Here is a 20,308-nt window from a genome sequence, read left to right on the forward strand (position 1 = left end):
ATGCAAACTCACACTACAAGACACCTAGTCATGACAGATTAACACATGCCAGTAATGATGATAATATTAATGCAAGAAAACATATGGTCAATATGACTGTGGTGAAGTAGTGAAATATTTACTATACACAAACATGCTCCATAGAAACATGTAGGGATCCTGCACTTGGGTAACCAAGTTGATAGTAAAAAAAAATATGTCTATTGATAGTAAAAATGAGCAAAACTTAAGTAAAATAACCAAATGGTAAATAAAGTAAAATAAAATGAAAATATAAAAACAAAATATGTCAAATAAAACTAAACAAAGGTTAAATAAAGTAAAATAAAAAGTTTTAAAAACGTTTTTAAATAATAATATAAAGTATGAGTAGTACTGACTCTATTCAGTAGGCTTACCTAAGCACTGTGACAAAAAGCCAAAATGTATTAAAAAAAACTTGCCTATATAAATGTATACCAATCCATTTGGTCTTTAAGTAGCCTAGAAATCTAGACGTACCCTAGCAACAGCAAATGTAATTTGCAGCCAGGGTCATCTAGCAACTCTCAGTTGGCTTGCGAGCTTGAAAAACCAAACTCTAGTCAGGCCAATCACATCGTGTATAGAATCGGTGGGCGGGCTTAACATAATGACGGCAGAGTTGCGATGGTTCCTCATGAAATCCCTTCTTAAAAAAGGAAGATGTGTTCTAAGTTTTGTCGACCGGATACGGCAAAAGTTTAATCTATCAACTAGCTCCGCTGGTGGGAAAACGCATGGGACTCAGCCACAACCCGCTTGTGATTGTTGTCTCACCACTGATAGAGCTCTGGTTGGTTGTAGCACTATCCTATTGCGTGCAGAGGGAATCTGAAAGACAACCGTTTATCCCGCCCCTCGGATTGAGCTAAGTGTCTCGAAGTGTATTATGTGTAAAAGTATACAATATTTGATATCAATGCCAATAATATATTCATTAATAGAAAACTTTTAAAGGAATTTGGTCAACAGCATGGTAGTTTCTGCTGTGTTATTAAAAACCATGTGTTGTGACCATATAAGGATATTTTCACAAAGAGGATGTGTTTACATGCACAAATAAATGCACACTTGTTCAAGGTTTATGCAAGAACTGTAAGGAATACACCAACAAACAGACACATCTCGTTCCATCTCTGGTTGTGTTAATAGATCCACGTCCATTACCACACCTCAGTGTCTGGGCTACAGCTCCCACAGAGCCAATAAAAGCATGCAAACACTGCTGACTCAAAGTTCAGCCATCAATAAAAAGCTATCTCCCTCCTGGAAAGCGTTTGGTTATTTTCTTCAGCCCGTCGCGGAAGTATGCCCGCCGCATCTTATCCTCTTTCATTAGCTCGCTCTCATCTATTGTGCAATCGACTTTATTATGATAAACACGGCTGCAAATCAAAGTGTTTTTTCGTAAATTCCACAATTACGATTTACGATGTCATTTCTAAGCCAGCTACAATTATCCGTGGCAAATGCCAAGCTAATACTCGTGCCAGGATCAGAATGTGAAACGCTTCACTGATTCCGGCTGTGCAATGCTTTAAACTACAGGGGAAAAGGGGGCATCAAGACTTCAAATCCCATAACGGTAGCTCCCGAGCTCATGGTGTTCCGCGGGCCTCGCTAGCGCACATTCCATCAGGATCGCATCATTGGGCAATGGCCATTCTCTGGCCCACTTCCCTCCGCACACTGCAAGCAAGCATGGATACGGGAGTTTGTGTGCTGAGCTTTACACTTTCGCTAACTTTACTCATTACTTTGCACCCACCTACACATGCGCGCATACAAACAAACATCTTTGGCAGTGCTTTCATTTTAAAAGACTTATCAAGAGATAAAGTCATAAAGTCAAGCATGAAAGGAAACGGAGTGTGATTTCATACACACGTGTGCGCCTTCACGGTGTCATCTGTGTGACCTTTCTAGTCAGATATGTGCGTTCCCGGCGAACGCATTTGTGCTAACACAATTACACTCGGCTAATGAACAGAGCAGTGAGATAAAGCCATCTGAATTCTAGCTTCATCCCAGCATCTCAATCTTCTTTAAAGGCTACATTTGCATCTTTAATAGAAATGAAATTCCCCATTAAATGTGCAAGCTGCTGGTGACTCGGAGAAAGAAAGAGACCAAAAGAGCAAAGAATAGATGTAAATCAAACTATTTACACACTCTTGTCCCATAGGCTTATAGAGGTGGTCTCTAACAGATTAGAATGGCAATTTAATGATTCTGGTTTCAATTATACAGCCACGTTTCCATAGATTTGAGGAATGAACGGTGACGTAACGCTGCTACGTGTTGTTTACCTGACTATAACCAGTCTTTAAAAAAAATTGCTCATCCCGTTGTATGTGCAAGTGTAACAGAGGCAAACTAGTAAGAGTCACTGGTTACATTCCCGCTCGGTGAGGGTCGAGTAGGACCGGTTACATTTGGTGCCATGACCACGATGGGAGTGAGGCTTAAGGGGAGTGAGTGTAACAGATGTAGGCCAGTGCGTGTAAACCTCACTCCACTGACCTCAAGAGATGCACTGGCGACTGACGCTAGAGACTTTTTAGCGTTCCCGCCTCCAGTTAAGGAGACGCCGGGTTCGAATCCCTCTCGAAACAGGTCGAGTGGGAACCTTTCTGTTTTGCTGCTCACAATACCGGGGATGATTCTAATGGACCGACAGCTTGGATAAACTGACAGTACTCTCATCTGTCCTTTTTAGAGCTCAATTAGACCAATGAGCATCAGACCAACTACAACAATGAGCATTTAAAGACTTTTTAAGATGATTTTAGGGAAAATGGCAAAAAAATCATCAATACAGTCACTAGTAAATAATGATTTAATGGTTTATCACTTTCGACCAATAGGTGGCGCTGTGATCAAATTGATGTGGTGTGGTCCGAGTAAGGCGACAATGACAAATGCAAAGTTTGGTGTCAATATATTAAAGCATTCACAGAGACAGCCTCATTTTGAGTCATTTTGGCATCATGCTTCAAATTTGTTGCTGCGGTATAGATGGTTTCATCGGACGCACGCGCGTTGCCACGGTTATGCGCCTGGCCCGAAGTTAACTTCCGGTCTGTGTTTGTTTATCGGTCTGGCAAGGGGATAGTATGGCGCACTACTCAGTAAAAACACATTTTTGACGTACTATTTTTGGATAATATAATATATATTAACGATCAAGCAGAGAGAATGACACCAGCGCAAAAAAAAGTGTGTGCGACTCATCAAAAATCATTAAATGCTTCATAAATATCCAGCATACGAGAGCAGCGTCTAATGTAATTTAGACTGTATGTCTAATGTAATTTACTTGTTATTTATTTTGCTTGTAATAATCTACTCTAGAGGTAACTTATTCTTGCTGCGTTTACACTTGGGATTAACATGCGAGCACCGTGATCATCAGTCAATCAGGACACGGCGAGTTTACATTTGTTCACATCAAGTGGTCGCCGTCTGGATAACTGATCGGATTTAGGTTTCCCGCAAAATATTTAAATGTGCCTTTATCACGGAGTGCAAAACAACTTTCGCTTTGTCTATTAATGGCAGTGCCCATAGATCACAGGATTTTTTGTGATGCGTTCATACAATCAATCTCAAATAGGGTACTTTATCTACAAGTTAACTTTCCCAACATTAATCTTATGTTATGAAACAAAGAAACATGTTATTCCGATGCATTGCATGATTGAAGGCGAGCGTGCAAGCATTTATAGATACTTTACAGAAAACGGCATTACACGGTCTTTAAAAGGTTAGTTCACCCAAAAATTTTAATTCTGTCATTATTACTCTCCCTCATGTCATTCCAAACCTGTAAGACCTTCGTTCATCTTCGCAACACAACTTAAGATATTTTCTTCTACGGTCTTACGGGTTGGGGTCGACATGAGGGTGAGTAATTAATGTATGAATTTACATTTTTGGGTGAACTAACCTTTTAAGGGGGGCGTTTCCCCCACTCTATATTGCAGACAGAAATGGGAGATTATTTATAATAAACATGCTGAAACAATAAAAACATGTAAATTAAGATAATGCTGTCCAATTAAAATGAAAGATGATAGCGCATAAGAAAGATAACACAGCCTCTGTTGTTATTGATTCTTTGCGGACGTCTTCCGGAAGTTAAGTTTGGGCCACAAAAGCGTGCGCAGTAACGTTTGTTTATGTTGTTGCCGTTGAAACCATCTATATGAAAAAAGTTTTGTCTATCAACACAAAATCCATAACTTTTTGTCGGCACAGTCTGAAGATGATACAATTCGATTTTGGTGAAAATCGGACGAACGGTCTAGGAGAAGTTTAGTAGGTTTTGAACTTTTGGACAGTTGGTGGCGCTAGAGTGATTGAGTTAGAGACTCCAATTTGCTATGTTGACAGTTCAGACTGTCTTCTGTGTGCCAAATCTCATAACTTTCCTGCAAGCAGTTCTATGGGCTGCCATAATCTCAAGAGCGGAAGAAGAAAAAGAAACGGAAGAATAATAAGAACGCCAACGGATACAATAGGAGCCTATATATGCACCTTCGGTGTGTGGTTGGCCCTTAATAAAATCCCTTTTATGTTCCACCGACAACATTTGAAAAGAAAGAAAGTTGTACAGGTTTACAACAACATGGTAAAGAATCTCTCTGAGTCATTAGATTCAGATTCAGATGGATAACTAGAGTCTTTCTGACTGAATCACTAAAAAGAACCAGCTCATAATAACTTAGTTCAAGATTCAGACCAGCAAGGACATCACAATACCAAGATACGTCAACCCGATCGCATGAGAAAATGTAACGGGCAGGTGATTTCATATGAATTTGTACCATGCGATTTATACGCATACTCGAATTAAAACATACGAATGCACCAAAACGTAAAATAGATGCAAATTGCCATGTTGTCGATTTATTATCAATGAGGGCACATTCAATTCAGAAAGTTCATAACTCATTTAGCAATTACGTTTGCCATAACACTGTAGCAGACATTCAGCAAACATTCAGTAGCAGAAAACACTGTCAGAATATTTAAGTACAGTTCAAAAACAATTAACAGAGCCGAAAGTCATGAAAACCAAACCTACTCAGTTTTCAAACCTACTAGAACTATGAAAGAGCACCGCAAAGATTAAGCAAGGTGAAAGATGTCCCTTAGAGCTTATTATAGATCTTCCACATGAGAGAGAGTCTGTGGTTTATAATGCTTATAAATTAGGCCTGGGGAACGAGAAACTTGATCCTAAGTCAGCAATTAGGGCACCTTGTCCCGGGAGTGTCTGAGCCCTACAAAGGAGTTGATCAGTCAGAGTGTGACAATTATGATGAATAGCCTCAGTACGCCAGCTGTCCGACTGCTCCTTTGGCCATTAATATTACTCGCAGCTCTACTGCAGCAAAAAGCCACTGAAGCTTTCGCTCACCCCTTTCTAGCTCTTTCAATTCAGGAATGTGTTGCCATGACAGTGACCGATGGCTCGGCAGCAGACGGGGAGCCCGCTCATCCCAGCCAAGGGTTGAGGTTGGTGTGAGAACGTGTCAGGGCCCCGCGGGCGAAGGATCAGAGACCGATCCACTGGAAAGCTGGAAGCGTCTGTAGATGTGGTACTGATTAGTGGCGGGTGCGGGGGAGAGCTGCAGGTATTTCAGCTATGCTCTGCGTTTACCACAGGGGAATCCAGCTAGAGAGACCTACGAGTAAAATTGGGCTATGTGGGAGCGAGGGAAAGAAGAGATGTCAAATGTGTGATTTCTAAAGTGTGAGACCTTACCTTCTGGTTTAGCGTGAGCTGTAATTGCAAACACGTTTAGCCCTTGCGGTGCCACAGAACGTGCTTAAGACAACAAGGCCTGCCAACGGGGTGTCTGTTCATGGAAAGTGTCCCGTTTTGAGCCTGACAGGCTGATGAGGCTCAAAGCGGGATGCCTTACGTATATCTATGATTTGATCAGGATGTTGGGAAGAAAAACATCGATCATGTTGAGGTTTACTTTCCATGACAAGGCTAAAACAGCGCTGGTAAACCAGATTTTTTTGCTCAAACAATAACTACTTACTTCTGGAATCACTTAAAGCAGTTATGTGGATATCTGAAGATCGGGATCTCCTACAAATTAAACTACCAAAGCTTCACTTACGTCACAGTTACAACCATTGAATACACTAACAGTTGCTTCAAGAAATTCATTTTAGGATGAATCGAATGTTGTATCATTACCCATTTAAAAAATAGGAGAGCAAAGCATCTGCAGAAGTCAGATGATTAAGTAAAAAAAGAAATACAAGAATAAATGACTCACTATAGTGCAAGCATAAACGACCACGAACAAACAAAATACCAGCTACAGCACATCTGTGTACAAGAGCAAATGCTGACGTTCATTACGAATGAGTCATGGCTTTTATCAGTAAATCACTCCCCATAATGAGTTCATAATATTCTTTTATAATAATGAGGGTTTAATGTAAGAAGAGAAACATTTGTATAATTTATCCAAAAAAAAAACATTAAATCAGGCTTCCCAGTCTTTTTTCTCAAACCACAGATATTTGCATGCAGTACCACCCCAATATCAAATCAATGTTGTAAAAAAATGTCACATACAAAACATTTACATAATCTTATAAAAATGATTAGAATATTATTGAACTATTATAATATTTTCATATAATTATTTAATAAATAGATTTAATAATTTGCTAAATTATCAAATTAAGTTTTTAAAACTGAATTCGAATATTAAAATGTAACATTAAATCAAATAAAAATGATATAAAATGCCAAATTTTATTTTAAATTGTAATTTAATATTTTATTTATTACATGATATTTAAAAATACATATTAGTAAATATCAAAATAAAAATACAATTAAATGAAAATAATTTGCAATAAATAACTATTTCAATATATTTTTTGTTTTTTTTTATTTAATTTGTAATTAAACAATAATTTATTCAATTTAATTCATTGCATTGGATTTTTTTATAATAATCTCAAACCCTCAGTTGGGAAAAAAATTATGGATCCTCTTGACTAGATTTAGGGCCCACAGGGCGTTAACTCAGTTTGTTTGAGTATTTATTACAGAGCTCTAGTGTATCTTCCCCTGAGGAGAGTTTGGACACTACCCTAGTCTGGTGGCCTATATAGCAGCATAAGGGCCAGGCCATTGTTTCGTCCCTGTTTGCATTTCCCCCACTGCCAGTGCGACCGGCTCATCTGGACACGATTGGGAGCTCAACAGGAAACGGGAAAGAATGGCACTGGAGTCTATAAAACATTAAGAACTGTCTAAGGATGGCCAGTCGGCAAACACATGCACAAACACACACACACACACACACACACACACACACACACACACACACACGTGTGCCTGGCAAACAAACCTGTCCTGAAGTCAATCAAATGAGTAAACAGGAGTGCGCTATCATTGAGGTAACACACACTGATATTAGTGGCAGTCGACTGCTGTGCGGCCCTTATGTTAAAACGCTTGCACACAAACCCACATCCGGTTTAATGCCAGCGGCACAGCCGAGGGTGGCCCGGCTCTGCTGATGGTCATTAAGGCACTGCACCGCCATCATTCACAGGGTCACAGGAGCATGAGAATCGAGCTGGAAACAGCTATGTAGCAAGAAGCTAAAACAGACTAGTCTTATCTGAGCCAAGCGTGTGTGCGCGCGCAAGAGTGTGAAAGGGACAGTATCGTCGGCCGCTGTAAATACCAAACTCAAGAGGATCACACTCTCAATTATACAGTGACCCAGTAGCAGCCACAAAAGCAACCCTGACGAAGACCGCTGCTGGATTTTCGTCGTCACACACACAAAAATACATCTGCCAAGGACGAGGAAATAAAGCTAGCTATTAACCTACTCTTCCTTCCTCTTGCCCTTCAATAAACAGTGCCGCATAGATAGATCCTTTTAGTCTCGTATGTGTTAAAATTCAAACCCACAATCATTTTTGCATATAAGAAATTAAGGTTTGGGAGAGCAGCACATTTATAAGCAAACAAATAGATAAATATCTATATTGCATCGGGCGGCTCGCCAGCTCTTAGCACAACTCATTCTTCTCGCGATCATCTGGAGCGTTCTGCCGAGCCTGTATACCAAACAGCATCTGCAGCATCTCACAAAAGCCCTCATCCACTGAGAGATTTCGAGTCCTAACAGCTGCAGATGGGAGGAAAGATGTGCTTATGTCGCTGTCCTTCTGAATATTCAAAACAGAGGTGTTTCAGTTTAAGCCTACAGAAAGGGCATGGTCATATTGACTCTGTCTCGTTCTAGAGTCAAAGACACAGGGAAGGGGGTGGAAAACTAAAATCATCACCATTGCATCACTATTATAACTGTTCATGCTTAGGGTTCGGGTTTAACATTGCACAAATTACATGAATTATACCTCAAAAGCTATTACTAGTGATCTGAGTACAGTTTAACCTGGTGTAACGGAGGCCAGCTAGTAGCTGCTGTGCGAGTAAACCTCACTACTCTGATCTCAAGAGACACTCTAGCAACTGACGCTAGGGGTTGAAGCCTTTAGCCTCCTTGTTAGAGTGTCCGGCTCTCATGCCGGCGGACCTGGGTTGGAGTCCAGCTTAGAGCGGGCAGGTTCGAACAGGAGGGGTAACACTGGCAGGGGAACAAATCCATAAAACAAACAAACAAACAAACAATAGACTTGGGATGAAAGACCCAAGCCATATCTAGGGAACAGACTATCACAGACACATTATGACAAGCAGGGCGGGCAAGAGCCATGAGAGAGCGGTGAGAGGCCGGTGCGTGATTGAAGATGAGCGCCAGCTGCGCGTCACACCGCTCACGGAGGAGTTCGGAAGCATAAAAGGAAGAGCGACGACAGTGAAGGGCGAGAGAGGACCAGGCCTGGACTTGTCATTATGTTTATGTTCAGTTTGTGTTTATTTTTTGGTTAAAGTTTTTAAACGTTCGCGGGTTTCCACCTCCTTCTTCCCATTTCAACATACTTCATTACTTTAGTTCCAAACCCGGGAGGAAGGAGGGACAGTAAGGGAGCCCTCGCTGCTGAGGGAGATCGCGGTGCAGAGGAGGTCTGCCCGAGGTGATGGTGTTAGAGCGAGAGAAGACCCGGTGGGACAGAGAGCTAGCTGCCGTGTTCCTGGGTTGAGATGGGGTGGCCATCCGAGGGAGCGGAGGAGTCGCCGGCATTTGCCCTGGGTCGGAGCCTGCTGCCGTCCGCCATTATGGGGAGGAGCAGGGAACGCTGGACTCGCTGCAGGCTGCCCTCTTAGCTGGAGGAGCCATGGCCAGCCGCCAGGGGGCAGACGAGGCTCGAGCCGTCCACAGAGGAGCATGCAGTACCACCGCATAATCAACCGGTCCCCGTCATCACATACTCACCCTCATTTTGTTCCAAACCTGTATGAATTTCTTTCTTCTGTTGAACACAAAAGATTATATTTTGAAGAATGTCAGTAACCAAACAATGGATGGGCCCCATTGAATTACACAGTATTTTTTTCCTACTATGGAAGTCAATGGGGGTTTTGTCTGGTTTGAAAGTCAACCGTTTGGTTACCCTACCCATATTTTTCTAAATAAAGTCATGCAGGTTTGGAACAGAAGGTGAGTAAATGATAGAATTGTCATTTTTCTGCGAACTATCCATTTGAGGTTCAACTTTTAAGCCCCGTTTCCACCGTAATTACCCGGAACAATTTGTACCAGGAACTTTTTTTACAGGAACTTTTTTTCCCCCAGACCTGCTACCAGCTGCGTTTCCACTGCGGTCTAAAGTACCGTGAAGATTAGGCAAATTAGTCCAGAGACGTGGGACTGACTATCGGACAGAAAGAGCAAGACTGATATTTACTGAAAGCAGAACGAACCTTGCAAGACTTTTAAAAATGCTGGTTGAAATAAAATGCTGCGTGAGCTCAACCAATCAGCATATTCAGCGCCCAAGTCCCACCCCCAAAAGTTCCCGAACTTTGAAAAAGCACTACCTCGGGAGCAGGGCCGTTTGGAAGGGGAAATATTTACCCAGAACTTCATTTAGACCCTGGTTCCTGCGGTCGAAACAAACCGAGTACCACCCAAAAGTTCCTAGTTGCTGGGGAAAGTTCCTGCTGTGGAAACGCCGCTATAGTCAAATTTAGAAGTAAAAATAATTGCCTGTCTAAAAATCAAGCTTTGTATTTTTATTTTTGTATTTTTAAGGAAACTGGGGAAATTTGAAATTACGTACTGTGCAATATTCATGTATTCATGTTTTAAAAGACAATAGAACTAAACTGATAAAATGCCAGATGCTTGATTTGATTTATGTGCTATTCAAATCTGGGCACATACTAAGGATGCATCCTGAAGAAAGCTATATTTCCATATTTCCCACACAAATGCAATGAAATGAAGACATATTGAAAAAATATATATATTTAAACATTTTTCTTCAACATAAAATTTCAGATTCTAAATCTTTTAATATCTTATTCATGAAGCAACTGCACATATAAAAGTGGAAATTACATATAGCATGGAAGAACCCACTTCTACCGAGCAGCATATTGCGTATTCATCATGCGTTCACAGTCTCACTAAAGTTGAGTGCTTTATGGAGCCTAATCAGTCTACAGACAAATATTTCTCTGCATAAACAAGTACACTTTGATGAACCTGTTTTTCAGCTAAAATCTGAATTTACTGGCAATAGGCTGTCAGAAAAGTTGGATACGTTGAAAAGCTCCTTTGGGGGGCAACAAGAGGTAGGGAAGAAAACACCTCACAAACAGTGAATCGCACACCGCTTTAAACACACGTTAAATGCAGCTTGTCAGGAGAGGTGTAAAGGCGCACACCCCAACACCCCTGTGGCTGAATGCCTACTAGTCATTCCATCAAAGTGACACTTTCAAATACACACACATGAGCCATCTTCTCCCTCGTTCATTCAAATAGACGCACACCTTCCAAAGGCACAGTCACACATTATCTCTCTCCCAACTGAGTCTCAAAGGAGATTTACTGGTGCATCCTGCACACAGACACTCACACTAACCCACTAAGGCACGATGACACGCGTACAGTCCGTCCCCCACGACACCTCCGGGCTCTGCAGTGAAGCATGTCAAGCGAATTCCATCTGGGGAGAGGAATTTGACCTCCGACCTCTGTTTATGACCCATCAAAGGGAAGCCTGCTCATTGGTCTGGCAGAGTAATCATTTCCAGAACGGGCCACTCAATGAGAGTGTGTTCGAGAGGGAGAGAGAGAGAGAGCGAGAGGGGGTGAGAGAGGAGATTTACCAGGGAGACAGAATGCCTGCAGCCGGCTATGTTAAAGGAATCAGGCTGCTGATGTTCAACAGAGCTCTACAGAGAGGCCCATGTTCCAAATACAACTTAACCAACCTTACAAAGAAAGAAAGAAAGAAAGAAAGAAAGAAAGAAAGAAAGAAAGAAAGAAAGAAAGAAAGAAAGAAAGAAAGAAAGAAAGAAAGAAAGAAAGAAAGAAAGAAAGAAAGAAAGAAAGAAAGAAAGAAAGAAAGAAAGAAAGAAAGAAAGAAAGAAAGAAAGAAAGAAAGAAGAAAGAAAGAAAGAAAGAAAGAAAGAAAGACAAACAGTTAACTCTTTCCCCGCCATAATGTTTTATCATTTTCACAAAACTTTCATGGCCCCCAGAATATGTTATTGTATGAACATCTGCAACATGCAATATATCAAAAAAAGTATCCCCATTTTATTCTAGCTTCATGCGTTCTTTTTTTATCAACACTTGAATGTGGGTAAGTTTCATTTAAAAAAGCAACATTGAGCAAACATCTGAGAAAATCGTGTATCTGGATCAGATTCAGAACGATGATCAAACACAGATGGAGTAGATCGAGTCCATCAACACCCCTAATGCTTGCACAGTCCTATAGCTCGTCCTGGGCCGACATTTCATTCAGTAACATTAGGCAGTTTTTATTTATATGCTGTTTAATGTTGATAATTGCGTAATATGTAATTGCTATGGCTTGATTCTGCTTCTTCTTCGCCTGTGTTTTGATCAGGAGATTCTGTACTCTTCCAGAAGATGCATAATAGCGCCCCCTACCATATAACAGTGAGAACAAGGAAAGACTGAATTTTCCGTCAATGGTGGGGAAAGAGTTAAAAGAAAGAACGTTTGAAAGAAAGGACTAAAAAGAAATTAAGAAAATTTTAATTTGCACCAGACAACACCCTTGTGAAAACTGGTAAGAATTCATACAAAATAGCAAACGTGTAAGGTGTAGTATGAACAAATTCTAAAAGCTTTTTTTTCTATTGCAATCATGGTTTGGTTTAAGGGTTTGACATTATGGCTTGGTTAACTTCTTACAATTTCGCCACCTCGTACAAATTTTTACCAGTTCTCATTAGTACAGGTTGTGGAAGATGAGGAGCTAAGACATACTGAAGGTATATTCACACTGACAGCAATGTGCAGTAATAAAGCAACTTAACGTCATTCATTTTCTCTAAGATTTTGCAAAAGCAACCACTGGCGAAGTTGAGCTTTGTGTTTTGTCAGTTTATGCAAATGAGCAGGGACATAATCTGCCAATGGGAGTACAGATTAGTTTAAATTAAAACACCTACTAGCAAGTAACTTTGCCATTTCAAACAGACCTTGAGAGAGCCGCAAAAATCACTATACTGCCAAATACTAATACGGGAATACATTTTATTTCATTTCCGTTCGAACTCATCTCATTTTCCCTTGCAGAGTTTTTAAAGTTTACTCATTTGATGCTGTTGTTGGCATAATCACCTTCTTAAAAAAGCAGTCCATTCCTTCACTTTCTCTCTCGCAGACTGCTGGAAAAACATGATTAGCTGCTAGAAACATGATTAATGATTTCTGTTCCACGAGCTTTCTGCTCCTCTGTCAGGAAGTATCATTATGGAATGAGAAGTTTACAGAGCTTCCGAGAAGCCTGCAGTGACAAGTAGGTCCCCCGTCAAAGACCCCCCGTGAGGTTAGAGGTCATGGGGCAGTGCGGATTAGGGCGACACGTCACCTCGCTTTGGGATTTCAATTAACCCTTTCACAGTCCTCTGTTACTCGGGCAACGGATAAGCCTGCCGCGACAGATCCAATGCGCTGGTTTCTCTCACCCGGATTAGACCTAATCCTGAATGAAAACCAACTCACAAAGCGGGCTCCAAATCAAACCCGCCTTTAGCCAAAAACCAGCCAAGCAAAGATCACCAGCAGCCAAAATTACAAAGCAAAGGTCCCGATCTATAATGCCAGAATGAACCGCAAGCGAAAACAGTTGAGATTATGAGGTCAACTATCTAAATCCATTCTGGCTGTATTAAAGGTTGAACATTATCGCGAGAGATCAATACACGCCGTCTTTTAATGAGATATTAATTAAGAGGCGACTGAACACCAGGACCATGACTTAACAAGCTCAACGCTCGTATTAAAACCAATTCGATATCATAACATATTACATCTATCAATCTATCAAGAGCTAGCTTTATCCATTTATCGATTTGCTGAAGCAACTCCACAAAGCAGTATTATAAACTGCACATGCTATCCAGTTTCTTACACGTTGAAAACGCACCTATGTGGCTACTGTTGACCTCTTGAAAGGACTTTTAGAGCATCTGTGGTCCTCGGAGAGGGACGTCCCCTTGGGCCCCATCACTTTTAGTCTTACTTACATGGCCAGTCTAGAGATCGTGCATTATTTAACTGGCTTTCAGTACACAAACCACAACTGCCTGAGGAAGTGCTTCAGTGGCAGAATCCAAGGAGAGACGACTGCCAAATGAAATGAACCAGACAGTAAATAGTCTATTATTGAGTTCACACTGCTTATAACATAAGGAGGAATCACAAAGAGTAAACCTGCTCGGACCACAATGAATAGAAACGGATTTTGCACATACAGCCCAAAAGTACTTATATACACGTGCAAACCCTTATAACCGCACATGGCTATTCTTATTACCGACTTTGCGTTGCCTATAGCTAAGCTTCCAGAGTCACTTTCAACAGAAGGGGGAAATAAACACAGGTTTCAAACCAGACCTGAAGGGATGCATTTGAATACAGCAAAAAGAAATATGGCTCCGGGATGCTGCCAGTCTGTGACTTCCATTATAAGAGCCCTAAAGCCCTTCTCGATACAAAACAGGCGAGCGAAAAGGAAAAACACTACGGCACCAGTTAATAATACCCTTAACAGCTGGTTTGGCATCAGTGAAACCTACCCTATGCTTAACATAATACATTGTGAGTGTCATGACAATGCTATCCAGGATCAGTTGTAGGGGCCATAGAAAACTCCACAGAGGGTGGTGGTAAAGCTGTAGTCTGCAAGCAGATGGCAGATAGCATTGATCGGATCCAAGCCCTGATAAGGCTGAGGGATAGATGCGCTGTTCTGGAAACTAGAAAGGAGAGGTGAGTGGAAAGGTCCCCCCCACCCTGTCCCAAAAGAGAAATCCACACCACTGACTGGTATTGACGTACATTAACGGTCCCAGACGTTGTAATTTAAATCTAACAGCATGTATCACTAATAATGCTAAATGATGTAATGTTCAATTTGCATAAGGGGTCAGGGGCCGATCCAAGATGGGTGAAGGCTGCAAAAGCTCATTCGAGGGCCCTTGACACTTTCATTCACAATGGTATGTGACCTGACATTGAGGTTAAAGGTCACACTTGGTGTTTCAAGCTCTAGTCGAATAGCTGGAGTAAACTCCTCCAAGAACTGGACACGGAAGGTTAGCTTGGTCGCAAACACGTACTCTCTCCATCACTTATCTATTCCTAGAATAAGGTGCTATGTAACACCATTCAGCGGTTGAATTATATACTGCTGAATCATATTTTCTGGAATGAGATACTCCTGGTCATGGTCAAGCTTCATTGGTCACCACGGGAAAGCTTCTAATCTCACTACCGGCCGCATACTTTGACAGCAAAACAAGAAAAACGGCAGCTCAAAACAAAGGTCGGGATGGATTTTTTTCCCCTTGTGTGGTTGAAAAGAAAGAGGGCTGGAAAACACAAGAAGAATGAGAGCTCATCATTGCTGTCCTGACATCATGAGTGGCACTGATTCTACACTGAGGTTCCCAGCTGAGACCTCCAGTCTGTTGAGGGAGCGGGAAAAGCTGCATCTTCTCAGGACGACGGCCATGATAAACAAAACATGGCCTGACCCTTCAATCTCCAAACCCTGCTCAAGCCAAAGAACTATTTATACACACACAATAACTGAGAGAGAATTGAGAATGAATTTGATGCAACAGCACTATTTTTGCCTCTTACCAAGGCACTAAAATATACAACAGAGTAGGCTGCTAATAAGACTGATCAAATATAAACGGTACCCTAATCTCTATTCCTGTCATATTCCTATGGCATGAAGTATCTAAATATCACACACTTTCTCAGAGGGATAACCATCTGCCAGCCTTTGGCGCACACTTATATAAACGTACATACTAGAAGAAAAGTGAAGGGAGAAACAATTTTATTATCTCTTCCTCTGATCTGATACAGTCAGCTTCAAAACACTTCAGGCCTGACTGCCTTTATTGTGTTAGTTTGACGTCTCCAGAGATTTGAGGTGCAGAAGGAGCTGATAATGGATTGGAAGAGTAAATTAAATAACTTGTGTTTTATGATAAACTCAATCAAAAAGATATCATTGTCTGTCCTAGAAGTGATATTGAAGGGAACTAAAAAGACAAGTAACTAATGAGAATCTAAGAGCCCTCTGTTCAAGAAAAGGAAAAATGAAATGGAAAAACTGAAAATTAAAGCTGATAAATAGGAAGGAGAGATGCTTGTGGGCAAGATTATTCATTTATTTTTTAATCAATGTATGGGTACCTGCTGCTGGGTACTAGTTGTCACATGGGCAATATCTCAGTAAAGATTCAAGAGTCAAACGTCAAGAGTTTTATATTTGCTTTAAAACACCTACTTTAAAACTCCCAAAAATATAATAAATATATATCAAATAGATTTTTTTATTAACTTTGTCCTCTAAAGTACAATTCCAATATTTTTTCTTCTACAACTTTTGGGTAAACAAGTGAACACAATAAAAATACAATTGGGGCAAGTTGTCTCAAGAGGTCAACGTGTGTTCAACAGAACATTTTTTATCCATCCATAAGACTTCAAAGGGATAGTTCACCCAAAAATTAAAATGATCCCATAATTTACTCACCCTCAAGCCATCCTAGGTGTATATGACATTCTTCCTTTAGACTAATACAATCAGATTTATATAAAAAAAAATTCCTGTCTAATCCAAGCATTATAATGGCAGCCCAAAATTTTAAGCCGGAAAAAGTGTATCCATCCATTATAAAAAGTACTCCACATGGCTCCGGGGGGTTAAAGAGATAGTTCGCCCAAAAAAGAAAATTCTGTCATCATTTACTCGCCCTCAAGTTGTTCCAAACCTGTATGAGTTTCTTTGTTCTGCTGAACACAAAAGAAGATATTTTGAAGAATGTTGGGAACCAAGCAGAGAGAGCAACCATTGACTACCATAGTATTTTTTTCCCTACTATGGTAGTCAATGGTTGCTCTCTCTGCTTGGTTACAATTATGGTTACAACTATCCCTTTAATAAAGGCCTTCTGAAGTGAATCGATGGGTTTGTGTAAGAAAAATATTCATGTTTAAAACTTTATGAAGTAAACTATCTAGCTTCCGGCGGACCCCCTTCCCTATTCAATTTACAAAGAAAGCGTAACGCATAACACAGTTCAAAACAACATCATCGATGCGGCAGTACGCTTTTTCCATAAGTTGTATACGGAAGGTGGTCCGCCGGAATTTTATAATGTTAAATATGGATATTTTTCTTTCAAAAACCAATCAATTCGCTTCAGAAGGCCTTTATTAACCCCCGGAGCCGTGTGGAGCACTTTTATAATGGATGGATACACTTATTTGGCCTTCAAATTTTGGGCTGCCATTTACTGCCATTATAGTGCTTGGAAGAGCCAGGACATGTTTTAATATAACTCTGATTGTATTCGTCTGAAAGAAGAATGTCAAATACACCTAGGATGGCTTGAGGGTGAGTAAATTGTGGGGTAATTTTCATTTTTGGGTGAACTGTCCCTTTAAGACATTTGCAGACACAGATATGGACTATCAAAAATGAACCTAACCTAGGTGATATTCACTGGAATAAAAAGTGTGACAACTAGCCCCTGACTGTCTCCCTCACTATAAATGTAAATGATGCTCGTGACTCTTTAATTGTGACGTACTGTAACGTCTCAGACGTTCTTTAGTGTGGGGAAAGGCGCCAAGAGCGCCTCATAGATTGGGCACGGAGGTTTAACACAGCCCACAGCCCACTCTACACCGGCAGAAAGACTCGAGAGGAGGCTGGCTGGCACTGACAAGCTCGAAGGTGAGGATGTCAGGGATATTTAAAACATCCGTCAATCACGGCAAAGGCCGAGTGCGCGGAACATAACGACTCAAAGCGAGATTAATTCTGACATGGCGCAATTCGTTTCCCACAATGTCACAGAGGCGAACCGCATTGACATAAAGGTGGACATTTACGCCTATAACGTTGAGATTGATTCTGTAACTTCACTTCATAACACAAACTTCATCAAACTACCAAGGACTCTATTGGTTTAAGTGTGCAACGTAGACACCTAATTCATTGGTTAACTTTGGGGGGGGGGGGACTATCTAATTATTGTATTACTGTATATCCATTTAAAAAGGTAAATGGTCTTGGTTATAGATGACCCAAGAGCCCAACTCTAGAATTAATAACTTTTATGAACGGATTCTTTTTAGTGAATCAAAAACATGCAACGCGGCCTGTGTGGTGCGATTCTCAAAAAAAAAGACTTTCATTATATGATTCTTTTTAGTGAATAAAATACAAAACGCGACCAATTTAGCAATTTTTACAAAACAATGACGCTTATGTTTTTTATATAAAGGCTAAATCAAATACGCAATAGTTTTGTTGTAAGCATTCTTATTCAGTAATAGTGTAACATTCATTTTTAGCTCCAGTATGCGTTTATTGCTAGCCTACTGCAGATAGAAAGTCTGTGTAAACAAACATTTTGTAAAAGTTATTACCTTAATTTCTGTGGGGATTTCTGTTTAAATCTGAAATTCTCATCAATCAGTCAACAGACTGCTGTGCGCAGAAACGCATTCATTTTTCTGAATATTTCTTTCTCAAAAGTAGAATCGACAGTGACAGGATCACGAACCGTTAAGAAGAAGAATCGGAATGGGAACCAGAACCGTTCCGTTAGAATTCCCATCATTACAAATTATGTCACATCGTCTCTACTTCAAGAATGGAGTGGAAATGTCCTCACGTTGTGCCCAAAAGGTACGATTTGCCACTCTCAATAGCCTATACACTGAATATGAGTGTTATGACAAACGTAACTTTTGTACAGTCTGCTTATCTCCCCACAAGACAATCTTTCAGTCCGGTTACGAGTGCTCTAATGCTGACTGAGTGGTTGAAGTCTTAAGTTTAAACGACCAAATTTCAATGATTATTTTCATACAACACCTTTACTTTCGAAACAAACGTGCTCTTCTAATCTCTTATCAGTCATGAAAAAAACAAGCCATTGAACAGAACGGACGAGCAAGATCAAAACATTGACAAAAACGTAATCTTTCAGCTCACTTACTGCTAGAAAACACGGACTAGTCTACTTCTTTGTTCTTAAAATCATTAGAATAACATGTTGCAATGAAGGCTATAGTAAAAAGGAATGAAGCAGAACAAATCCTCCATTCACAACATAAACATACAAACACACCAACACTTCGACTGTCAAACAGTTGCCCGCCTGGCGAGAAAAACAAATTGATAGCCATAAAATAGGTAATTTAATCTTAATAAAAGCCATGTAATATTATTTTTAATTAGTGTGATTTATATGTGAAGGCTATGAAGTCTACGCAATGCATGCGTGAAAATGCGATTGGAATTTTGTCTAATCTTAGATTTCTGCCTTTTTCACGCAGCCTAACAGTTGTAACCTACATCCAGTTTCCCCGAATTCCCAGCTGAATCAGTCTTGGTGAGATTTTACAGACAGCCAACCCACTGTCACATTGATACTGACAATCCAATAGCCAAATTACTGATGGATTGAGAGGCGTTGGGCAGAGCCTGGTTTATATATTTAAAAATAAAACACCCCTCGCTATGCAGTTAAAGTGTGATATGCAGTGGTAAACTGCGCTACCCAACAAATGCACCGTTTACATTCTGCATATTCCCAGAGAACGCCCCTGTACCCAAACCTGCTTGTTACTTATTTCAGTAAAGCAATTAAACCACAGGGAATCTAAGCAAGTTAGTCCTCCACTGCTGCTGTTCAATGCAAAAATCCGCTTGTTTAATGCGTCAGTTAATAGACACTGAGGTGTCAAACCGCATATAAAATGTCCACATCGCACTCCTCGGCTGTTCCGACGCAATCAACTATCGATACATTCACAGTGAACGCCGAAGAAAGCAGCGCGCGACACGCATCTGATCTAAAAAAAAAAAAAACTGCATTTCCCCCCAAACAAACTGCATTGAAAAGTCACGCCTGTGCGTAAAGAACCGAGGTTACTTACTTGTGCTCTTGATACCTTGGTTTATTATCCTCGCCATGCGTAAAATCTCAAACTTGAGTACATTTTCTCGGCAGCAGTGTGTAAAGCTCCGCGTGCACTTTCCGAGTGTGAAGTCTCAGCACGGCATGAATGAGGAGGAATGCGGTCCGCGCGCCCTGGTCGAGACGCAGCCTCGTTTTGAGTCTCTGGGAACGCGCTGCCAGATAGATACAGTAGGCTGTATCTCGCGTCGCAGCCAGGCGGCGACAGTGAGCGCGCTGGAGGAGGTGAAACCTACAGTCTGTAGTCTTGAATACCAGTCCGTTGCACCACCTGTCGATGTATACAAGCACATTTATTACAATCACAGAGACGATGGTTTGTTTGTCTTTTGTGTATGCCTGCCAAGCATAATAGAAGATATGAATAAAATAGCTTTAGAGGAGTATTGTAGCAGGTGAATTGTACCACCAGTTAAACCTATTTGAAATTAGGTTAAAAAAAGTGAAATGTTTCATATATATTTATCGTTTTATACATACAATTAAATGAAGACTGACATCATAATTATTTTGAACAATAGGTTTTTTAGACCTTTGTAAAAAAAAAAGAAAAAAAAGATGACAAGCACATGTTTTTACCAAATAGAC

General features: G+C 40.6%; 1 protein-coding gene across 1 annotated transcript in view; it reads right to left on the reverse strand.

Moving 5' to 3' along the window:
* Positions 1 to 19,863, reverse strand: part of plxna1a (plexin A1a) — a 252,074-nt gene extending 232,211 nt beyond the window's left edge. The window contains exon 1 of the mRNA XM_079802430.1: positions 19,680 to 19,863. The gene's annotated coding sequence lies outside the window, so the exon portion shown is untranslated. The remainder of the gene's footprint in view (positions 1 to 19,679) is intronic.
* Between the last annotated feature and the right edge of the window lie 445 nt (positions 19,864 to 20,308).

This window comes from Gobio gobio (genome assembly GCF_949357685.1).
Source record: "Gobio gobio genome assembly, chromosome: 21".
In the NCBI taxonomy this organism is placed as follows: Eukaryota; Metazoa; Chordata; class Actinopteri; order Cypriniformes; family Gobionidae; genus Gobio; species Gobio gobio.